Source organism: Nannospalax galili, unplaced genomic scaffold (assembly GCF_000622305.1).
Source record: "Nannospalax galili isolate Female #2095 unplaced genomic scaffold, S.galili_v1.0 scaffold168, whole genome shotgun sequence".
Classification (NCBI taxonomy): Eukaryota; Metazoa; Chordata; class Mammalia; order Rodentia; family Spalacidae; genus Nannospalax; species Nannospalax galili.
The window spans coordinates 856,076-867,268 of record NW_008357649.1 but is presented as its reverse complement, the minus strand read 5'-3'; positions in this window follow the sequence as shown (position 1 = coordinate 867,268).

The window sequence follows — 11,193 nt, the reverse complement described above, 5'->3', positions numbered from 1 at the left end:
TCAAACATTTCACAGATTTTTAAACATGGTTCCTCACTCTTTCAAAGCGAGCACTTTACTGACTAAGCCATCTTCCTAGGAGAGAGAGAGAGAGAGAGAGAGAGAGAGAGAGAGAGAGAGAGAGGTTGGTCAGTAGGCACTAAATTACAGTTAAGACTTAGAAATTCTGCTGTGCCGTTGCATATTAGGGCAGCTACAGATAACAGTAGTGTGCTATAAACTTCAAATAACTTGAAAAAAAGATTTTGAGTAATGTAATAATAAAATAATGATAAATATTTAAGAAGTAGATGTTCTACCCTGCTTTAAACATTGCACATGTATACAAGCACCATCCATTACCCTATTAATATGTTCAATTTCCGTTTTGTAGCAACTACAAAATTTATTTAAAGTCAACTCTATATCAAGAAATATTTCCCAGAGGGATTAGCCTGAGTGTAGACTAGGTTTCCCTTTTGCCGCCCCAGAGCAAATTCCACAAGAAATCGCCCCAACTTCTAGGTGAATGCAGCAGAGAATGTACCGTTAGTGCCACCTACTGGTGATACTGAAAAAAAAATCGTGCTATTGGGCCTTTCGGTGAAAAGCACCAAGATGGTTCCTGAGACCTCGTATGTCTCTTCATGTTTCAACTTGGGAAGCAGAGACCTGCTTTCTGGAAAATCCTCATCTTGGTGGCCCGGATATAGAAACAAGTTTGACTTTCATGTGTTCAAGTCTTAAAATCCATCTCCCCGTAAATTTCCTTTGACTTCTAACATTGTGGATACACATCCATTTCATCCTCAGTTACTCTGTTTCTTTCAGTATCAAAATTTATCCGTCAGAATCTCCTCCCACTTCTCGCCACTACGAGTAGGACTACAGGTTTAAAAATAAAAAAGTGTAGCACATTGGGCATAAAACTAGACCCTGAGACAGTTTCCACCTTTGTTTGCCTCACATATATAACCCTTGCCCACTTCTAGGTGGACCAGCAAACGGCGCACACAGGTCACAGAACTTCACTGCTAATGGAACACTTACCACTCCCCCAGTGAGAACATTGAAACCCAAAGAAGCTTTTATACGTTCAGTTAGACATATCTAGAAGCTACACGCCAAGCTTTAAATTTGCAGCCCAGTATCCTTTCCATGGAAAGTCACATTGCCTAACTTCCCTCTGGAACACTGTCAACACAGGAAGCAGACTAGCTTAACGGAATGAGACCAAGATTCCAAAGAAATAACTGTGACCCTTTCCCAGGCTCTAAACTCAAGTTTGTGGAATGTGACGCCACTTCATCTCTGGAATACCACTTAATCTGTGATCAACAAAGCTCTACTCATGATGAGTAAATGTTTCACTCCTCTTCAGCCCCACGGTTTTGGACCATGTGCTGCTGAACAGTATCTACTACTGTTTTGTTCATTTTATGGAATGTTCCACTCCAAGGCATACCCCCCTCATGTATTCCTTTTGCTGTCCCGTTCCCTGTGTCCTATTATTTTGTTGTCAGCCACTTATTATAATCAAAACTGTGGTTTCTACAGTAAGTTATGCTTCTTGATCCAGGGACAAAAATTTCCAAATGCAACTATTGACCGGCATCTTACAGATGGCATAACTATAAATTCTTTCCTGAATGTGAAAAGTACCAAAAGAAAAAGAAAAATTAGCTAAATAACTGAGCATTTATTCACATGCAATTAAGGCAAAATTTCAGAAAGAGCTGAATGACATTTCAGTTCTCATCTTTCCCTTAAAGTAAGCGGCTTCACACTAAGGGAAAATAATATTCTTACATATTTGAAAGAAACTTCCCATAAATATCTTTCTAATGTATGAACACAAAATTGGTAACATAATTGTTTTAGTTAAAAATCATGAGATTTCAGATTGTAATTATCCTTTTGATCTTGACCTTAATTTTTATCAGTTTCTAACTGCTCTTTTCTTCAGCTAATACTCAAATTTATCATTTCTGCCTCAGTTAAAGCTCATTCAAAGTTCTCTTTTTTCTGTATCTGGTTTCAAAAGGAAACTATTAGCCCAATAGTCCAATCACTTAAGGCTTCTGGAAAGTAAATCCTTTTCTATGTTCTGTGTAACCATGAGTATGTGGCCTTTCACAGGGTGGTTAAGGGTGAAAATTTAAATGTCACAGTCCTGATAGCCATAAAGTTAATGAGGACAAACATCCATGCTGATGTCAGCTGGTCAGCATAATACTTTCTTATAGGAAAGTGCCAAAAGTCATTATTAAATCTTAAATGGTATTGCTGGAGACTTAATAGCCTCACCTCAAGCTATTTTTTATTTCTTGTCTAAATACTGTTTACTAGAATTCCCTCTGTTGCAAAGAAAAATTGCTGATTAGCCAAATGGGAGTTAACCCTGTCTTTATTGGTCTAATAAACAAGATTCCCAGGCTATGTGTCACTCACCACCTCAAGTGTTTCTGGACATGAATTCCCTCTGTAAGGCATCACCTCTCTAACATTCCATACCAAGAAAAAATGATGACAACAGGCTGAACCATTAATTTGTAACCCTTCTATAATTGAGGTCACATTAAGAATGCAAAAATATTTGATTAAGAAAATAAACCAGGGTTTGTATGCACCTTGTTCTTTGAAGTATAGAATGTCTGTTCCCAGACTAAGTTGAATAAATATAGTCAGCCCTCTGTACCTGTCAATTCCACATCCACAAATTCAGCCAACTGTGAATCAAAATTATTTTTAATAACATATATGCTGAACATATACAGACTTTTTTCCTTCTCATTAAACCCTAAACAACACAGCAAAGCAACTATTTTTGTAGCATTTGCATTGTACTTGGTAGTCTAAGTACTCTAGAGATGGATCAAGGACAGGACCCTGCAGATACCAAAACCCATAGATGCCCAAGCTTCTTATATAAAAATGGCCAGCATTGGTATATAACATTGACACATCCTCCCTGCATTAGTTACTTTCCTCACTGCTGTGGCAAAATACCTGACAGAAGCAACTTCAGGGAAGAATGACTTATTTTGGCTTACAACTAGGAAGAGATGAAGTCTACTGTGATGGAAAGTAAGAATGATGGGAAGATGAGGTGCTGATTGCATCCAGTCAAGAAGCAGAAAGAGACGGATGCCGCTTTGTACCTGGCTTCCTCTTTTTCCCTTTTTATTCTGTCCAGAACACCAGACCACGGTATGGTGCTGCCCATATTCAGGTTGTGCCTTCCCTTCTCCTCTAACCTCTCTAGAAATATCCCCACAGACACTCAGAGGTTTGTCTCCTGGGTGGTTCTAAATCCAGTGAAATGAACAATTAAGATTCATCACAGGCCCACTCCTTGTCAACTTTACGCCCAAACGTATCTCTTTAAATTATAATTTCCACCCTTGTCTGGCACCAACATTTTCATGGCCATCTCACAAAATGTATTCATTCTAGCTCCAGAGGTCACCATAATCTTAACAGTTTCAAGTATCTCAACAGTTTCAAAGTTCAAAGTTTCTTTTAAGACTCATAGCAATCCCTTAACTGTGAGCCCCTGTAAAATGGAAAATAAGTTACATATATCCAGCATACAATGGTACAGAGTAAATATTCCATTCCAAAAGGAAGAAATGGGGTCAGAGAAAGAAAATTTCAGAAAAAAAGCAAAATGGAAATCCAGCAAGGCAAACACCAAGCTCATGTCAGACATCTAGGGCTTGTGGTGGGATCATGAAGATTCCAATGACCTTAGGTAGTCTCACACCACCAGTTCTGCTGCCTATAGCACATATAGCTACTCTGTTGTGCTAACTGCACTCCATGCCTACAGCTTTCCCAGTAGACACAGCGTGGTCCTGGCATCTCTGGCATCCAGGGGTCTCCATTGCAACTTGGGCTTCACCTGCATGGCTTCATGGACTGTCCTCTCAGGGCTCCTTGCAGGGATTCCTACTCTGCCACACAATGCATAACCTCAGTGGCTTTCTGGAACCTTGGTGCAAGCCTCCATGACTCTGTAATTCTTGCATTTCACTTGCCTACAAAACAAGCATCATATGGATGGCATTGCAAAATTCTGCCAGTTTGAGGTGTAGTCTAGCTCCTCTCCCACAGCTATTGTGGCCTCTATGTCTCTTGGATGCTATGCTAGGAAAATATTTCCCTGAGTGATTGTTTCTGAGTAGGGAAGCCCTTGGTTAGCATTCCCATTTCATTCTTTCTCTTTCCACATGAATTTGCATTTTTAAAAGACAGAAGTTTCACTGAGTGGAGTGCTGCCCTCAAGGCACCTTTCCAATGGCCCTAGTGCTGTATGCAAGGTTTTTTCCTAATTGCAATAATCTTAGTAATTACAGGTGCTTTCTCTGCTCCCTTCTTATCCTCAAAAATCACTTATGCTTTTTTCCTGGCCAAACTACACATTTTTGTATCTTACTGCTCTCATTCACTGTAAACAGGAGAAAAGAGGAGTGGGCAGTGATCGTTGTCATAGTGTGTTATGCTATCTTGAAACTTCCTCCACCAAATTAGTCCATTACTTTTGAACACAGCTTCATTCAAGCTTTTAAGACATGGGAAGAAGGTAGTCAGATTCCTTGCCAAATGTAACATGAGTGGCCTTGAATACAATTCTGATAGAGTCCTCATTCCCTCTGAAACCTCATTAGCACAGTCTGCATTCTATCACATTGTGTTAGAATTCTGGTCTTCCATATTCCCACCACTAAGCTCTGCTAAGCAGGATCCAAGGGCCTCCATACCACATGATCAAATAAACAGAGCAACAATTCTGAGCACCATTTCCTGTATTCATCAACTTTTCTCATTGATGTCACAAACATACCTGAAAAGAAAGCAATTTAAAGGAGAAGAGTTTGTTTTGCCTCACAGTTCCAAGGAATGCAGGCTACAGGGCAAAGAAACCATAGCAACACGAACAGCTTGGTCCACCAGTGCCAAGGAGAAAGCAGAGAAAGGGGAAAGCCAGGGCTCAGCTCGTTCTTCCTTTGTCCTCCTTCTTCTTTTTATTCAGTCTTGGACCCCAACTTCTGGGACGGTGTCACCTATATCCGTGGCAGATCTTCTTTCCTCAGTTAAACTTCTCTGGAAACACGCCCACAGGTAGACCCAAAGATTTGTCTCCTAGGGAATGCTAAATCTACTCAAGTTGGCATGTAAAAAGATTCACTATCACATTCCCTTATACTTTAAGCATCCCTAGGTTACTCATAGTACCTAATAAAATGAAAATGCTGTATAAATAGCTGTTATACTATATTCTTTAAGGATTAATGATAAGAAAAATCTTCACATCTTCAGTATGCAAATATTTTAAATATTTGTTATTGGGAAGATGGCTATTGGTAAAGCATTTGCCTTACAGCATGAAGACCTGAGTTTGGATCCCCAGAACCCACATAAAAAGCTAAGAGTGCTGGCATGTACCTGTAATTGCAACCATGGAACTACGGAAGGCAGAGAAAAATTGATCCCTGGAAGCTTCTATGCCAGCTAGTCTGGCCTCATGAAGAAGCTCCAGGCCAATGAGAGACCCTGTCTCAAACAAAAGGCTTCCTAAGTGCCTGAGAACTGATAGGAAGCTGATCCACACACATGCCATGTACACACATACCCACACATATATCCACATATACATAAATATGCACACATAATTTTTTAACCTACAAAGGACTTTATACTGTACTATTTTCATGAAACTCTTAACAGAAACTGAAATAAATTTAAAGGCATTGCTTAGCCACCTTTGTCTCCCCAGCCCCCACCACTATCCAGTAAAGATCCCAGTAAGGGTCCTTATGGAAACTACAATATGCAATTTACTAACTTCTAGTTTCTGTTCATTTTGACATGGACAAAAATAGCTACCAGGAAGGCAGAAACTTCAGAAGTTAAGCTTTAAAAGTTCAGAAACATAGGTAGATTATGTAAGAAATGGAAAAATGTCTTTAGCATTTCATCTCTGTCTCCATGGTAAAATGAGTGGTTTCTGAACTGGTGCTGGAGAAGGAGGAAACTAGGCATAAAATTTCCTATGAATTTAATTCACCCATGGAGTCAAAATACTGAGTACGACTGTTAACCAGATTCAAGAGAAGACACACACACAGACCCAAACTAGGATTGCTGCCTCTGGCTTCTGGTAATAAGAGAATTGCAAAGTATTTTTTGACACAGAATCAGACCCCAGTTTGAATGCAAAGTAAAAATGTTCAAAAGAAAGATGCTTTAGGCTATATATAAGAAACTCTTCGCAGGTAGCATGTTTGTAGTTAATACAATCTATCCAAACAGAAGAGCCCTGTTCATCAGACAAGTTTTCTGTTCTGATGGCCCAGGTACTGAGCTAGCAGGAAACATCTTTGCTGAAAATAGGGCAAGAAAGCTTTATGTTTGCTCAGAAAAGATGCTCCCCTGTGGACAGAAAGGGGAAAGAAATGTAAGAAGAGAAACACACGTCCTCACCTCTGACTCACGATCCCTGCAGATGATGCCTTCCCGTTGGCTCTTTGTTTCTCACTGCCCCTCTGTGCTTCTGAATTTTGTCCTCTCTTTGAACTTTCAATGAATATTCATATGTCTCCATAGTGATATGGCTATGCTATGATTAAGAATAGACTGAAGGACTTAATATAGTTTCTTCTGATAAAGGAAGCATTTGGGTAGCAAGTCACCCATGTTAATGAGGAACATTTTACTAGAACTAGACAATGAATAAAATTGTAGGTCTAAAGTTACAGAAATTCTGATTGCCTTATCACACAAGCATCCTCATTTCTTAAGGGCTGGAGGGACATATGACCCAGTAGCAATTCTTATAACTTGTTTGTAAGATAATCAGTCACAGTTACAGATCATATGCTTATCAGAGCTTTGTACTGGACACAGAATAAAATGGAGGGGGACCAATCAGGCATGAGCCTCTCACAGAAAATGTTGCCATGCAGGGGTAGTCCCTTCAGCAGAAGAACTGCAGCTAATATGGAGGCTTCAGTTCACAGGCCCCCATTCAAACCCTAACCACTCAACCAGCAATAGCAAGTACCCAGGGTGCTTGAAGGAAGGAGCATGTAAGGGCCAAAATTTTACTGTCTGCTCCCCCAAATCTGCCCTGCCCAAACAATACACCTGTAGCCAGAAGCCACAGTCTCTTTGATAAAAGAGGTAAACTTGTTTATAAATATAAGAATAAATATTTAAATATTTTTTATTATTTTTATGTATATTACTGTATTGCTTGTATCTATGTAAGCACACCCATGTCATGCAATGCTTGCAGAGATTAGAAGAGGGTGTCAGATTCCCCTAGAACTGGAGTTACAGACAATTGTTAGCTGCCATGTGGGTGCTGGGAATCAAACCTGTGTCCACTGCAAGAGCAGCCAGTGCTTTTCAACCACTGAACCATCCCCCCACCCCCCACCCCCAGCTCAAAGATCCATATTTAGAATACAGTACGAAATGACATTTGTCTATGGATGTGACAGACATAGATTTTTCTCTAGGATCTATGACTACTCCAGCCATGTGTATTTGGCTACATTTATGGTGCCACCACATGAGTTCCTTCCCATTAAGTGGGTTTTAAGTCCGATTAGATAGCTGTTGATTAGCCCCAAGATAAAAGTGCCACTCCTGCACCAATAGAGATAATTTCCTGTACCAGCCATTTTGGGGGTTATTGGGCTTTACAATTTTGTTGGGCCATTGATTGATTTTCTCCCTTAGTGTCTTTCATAGTATCCTTTTATGCTATGACAGCTAGTCTTCATAAAGGAGGCTTCCAGGTCAGTTCCAGCTCCACTGTTCCAAGTCCTTTGTCCAAAGAATGCCGTCTTCAGCAATGGGGGTCTTGCCTTCACATTCTGGGAGGTAATCAAGGGCTATGGCAATAGCCTGTGTTGTTTAGGGAATCCCTTGGACTACCCTAACAACTTCAAGGGGGCTTTCTCCTGTCGAGCACTGTGTTTCTTGTTATATAGCCTTCAGCTATAACACATGCACTCACATGCCTATATTGTATGTGTATTTTTTCAGTAGGCTTTTGAACTAATACATTCTCCTCTGGTTTTCATACCTCCTAAGTATTATTTATCTTTCCTCTCTCTCTCACCCTGTCTAACCCTCCCTCCCCAGTTAAAGTACCCCCATTTTCTCCCTTGATAATACCTCTCTCCTATTATCTCCCTCTCTTGAGCTCCTTTTTCCCCCTTTACCCCCATGGTTCCTTATATAACTAACTCTCCCTCCTCTCTTCCTAGTTTTTCCCATTTCCCCCTTGATAACACCTGTATCCTACTATCTCCCTCTCTCAAGCTCTTTCTTCTCCTTTACACCCATGGTTCCTTTCCATTTTCCTGGCTTCTGCAGCTGCATCAGGATATATATTCATATATAAGAATCTGGAGCTAAGATCCACAAATGAGAGAGAACATATGATGCTTGTTTTTCTGAGTCTGTGTTGCTTCACTTAGTATAACAGTTTCTACTTCCACCCATTTACTGCAAATTTTAGGATTTCATCTTTCTTTACTGCTGAGTAGAACTCCATTATGTAGATGCACCGCGTTTTCATTATCCAGTCTTCAGTTGATGAACACTTAGGTTGCTTCTATTTCTTAGCTATTGTGAAGAGAACAGCAACACACATGGCTGTGCAAGTATCTCTACAGTATGATGAGTCTGTTGGATATATGCCTAGGATTGGTATAAACTGATCATAAGGTAGATTTATTTTTATATGTTTTAGAGTTCTGCACACTGTTTTTCATAGTGGTTGCAGGAGTTTGCAATTGCACCAGCAGTGAATGGGTGTTCTCCTTTCCCCATATCCCCACCAGCATTTCGTGTCATTTATCTTACCCATTCTGACTGGGGTAAAGTGAAATCTTAGAGTGATTTTGGCTTGCATTTCCATAATTACTAAGGATATTATTTAAGGTGTTTCTTAGCCATTTTAATTTCTTCTTTTGAGAACTTTCTGCTCAAATTCACAGCCCATCTCATCAAAGAAGCTTTTTTTTTTTTGCAACAGATTATTACAGAGCTCTACAACTTGTCACACACACAGAATTAGTGTCTGTGAGATGCCCAGTCATTAAGTGACACATCTACAATGGAACGTCTATACCTAAAGCTCATGGAGTTTAGCAGAACAGGGGATAGAGAGAATATTAATGTATCTCTCAATTCTCACCAACAAAGCTTCCTCATGCAACAGAATGTGATTAACACAGAAAGCCACCAGTGGCTCAAACGTAAAGAATAAGAGATGACAGAGTATATGTTCCTGCATAGGACTCCTATATTAAACTTCTGCCACCCAGGACTCAAGGACCATTGCAGAAGAGAGTGTGGAAAGACTCTAATAGCCAGGGGTGGTGGATGACCACAAAGAAAGTTTCCCAGGCTTATGGTAACTTGTTCCTATGAACTTACAGCAATGGTCACAGCATGCAAAGACTCGTGCAAACTCAAACCAGACAAACACCCAGCATATAATTGGGGAAATGGGCAAGAAGCCCCATCCTTAGCTGAGGAACTATTGGCAGTTGATCATCTGGGTGAGGAAGAGTTGGCATTCCTTCTTTCTCTCTCTCTCTCTCTCTCTCTCTCTCTCTCTCTCTCTCTCAGCTGGCCTCAATCTCACAGAGATCTGCCTGCCTCTGCTTCCAGAGAACTGGAATTAAAGGCACACCATCATGTCTGTCAAGAGAGTTGGTTTTCTTTAAGAGAATGTCACTAGATAGGCTGACCAGGCTCCAGTGGATGAACTCACACAAGGGACATCTGGGGACACAATCTTGACTCAACAGGCCTCCAATATATATGACAAGGATGTATGAAATAGGGTAGGGGGCTATGGGGTGGTGCCAACAGAGGTGGGGGTCTAGGTATGATTAAGATATATTGTATGAAATGCACAAAAATTCACTAAAACTATATATATAGTTATATATGTACATTATATATATGTATTTTTTTAAGCCACAAGTCCTGACTTAAAGCACTGTTAGTTTCCCTTTCCACTGGTCTTCTAGAGCCTTTCCTTCCCCTGGTCTTCCTAGGACTGCAGAGGCCACACCCTCCAACAGACCTGAGCCAGGTCTGCTATAACAGAGGTGAATTAATATAATTTACAACAGAACACAACTCTATAGACTTAGCGGACCATAATAGTGCAGTTTCAGGTTTCTGTGGCTTTGCATTGACCTCACCCACTGTTTCTTGAGTTCATTTTATTTAAAGTCCATCTTTACTCTCTAAGTTAATGAGCACTCTGAAGTCCAGAATTTGCTGTCTGGGTCCATCACTTTCATAATGCCACTTTTTCTTTATGTGAGCAAAAGCCTTTCTCTAACTCATTGCAGCCCTAAATTTGTAATTAGTAAATGTGAAGCAAGTACAAAAATAAAGAAATAAAGGAAAAGAGCTACGAAGGAAGCCGTTTTAGTAATTTGCAGATAATGATATGGAATTTCATTAATCGAGCTGATCTGCTACTAGCAGATTACACAGATTACAGTGAATGAAAAGGGCATGTTTTTGCCATGTGTCTGATGGCTCTGTTGCAAAATATACCCATAATTGGCACATTTTAAATTCAAATGGAATTTTATGTAATGGTCTAATAGAAATACTTTCTCTTTGCTTTGTGACAAAGTTGTTTTGTAAATCCTTTCTAATAATGCAGTGGGAACTCTTATAATGTATATGTTCTTATTTTTGTACCAAAAAATATTTTTGGCATTACTAGAGACAGAATCTAGGGCTAGGACTTGCCAGGCAAGTACTCTATCACTGAGCTATATCACCAGTCCTGTATTTAAAATGTATGTTACCTTCCAAACATGGTGGTAAATGCCTTTAATCCCAGCACTCTCAAAGCAGAGGCAGGTGAATCTCTGTGAAATGGAGGCCAGCCTGGTCTACATAGCCAGTTCCAGGCAAGGTGGGGCTATAGGGAGACCTTGTCTCAAAACAAATTTACTATCTGTCATCAAAATAAATTCTGAGCCTGTCACTTATAATGTAAATCTTATCCTTTCAATTATAAAATGTTTGGGACAAAAGCTTCTTTTATACATAGTGCTCAAGCAAGCTACTTAGAATGTGGCTCTTCCAAGATTTGTTTAAAATATATGTCGTCTATAACTCACTGAAGGGATACTCCAATTGCCTCACCCTGCATCC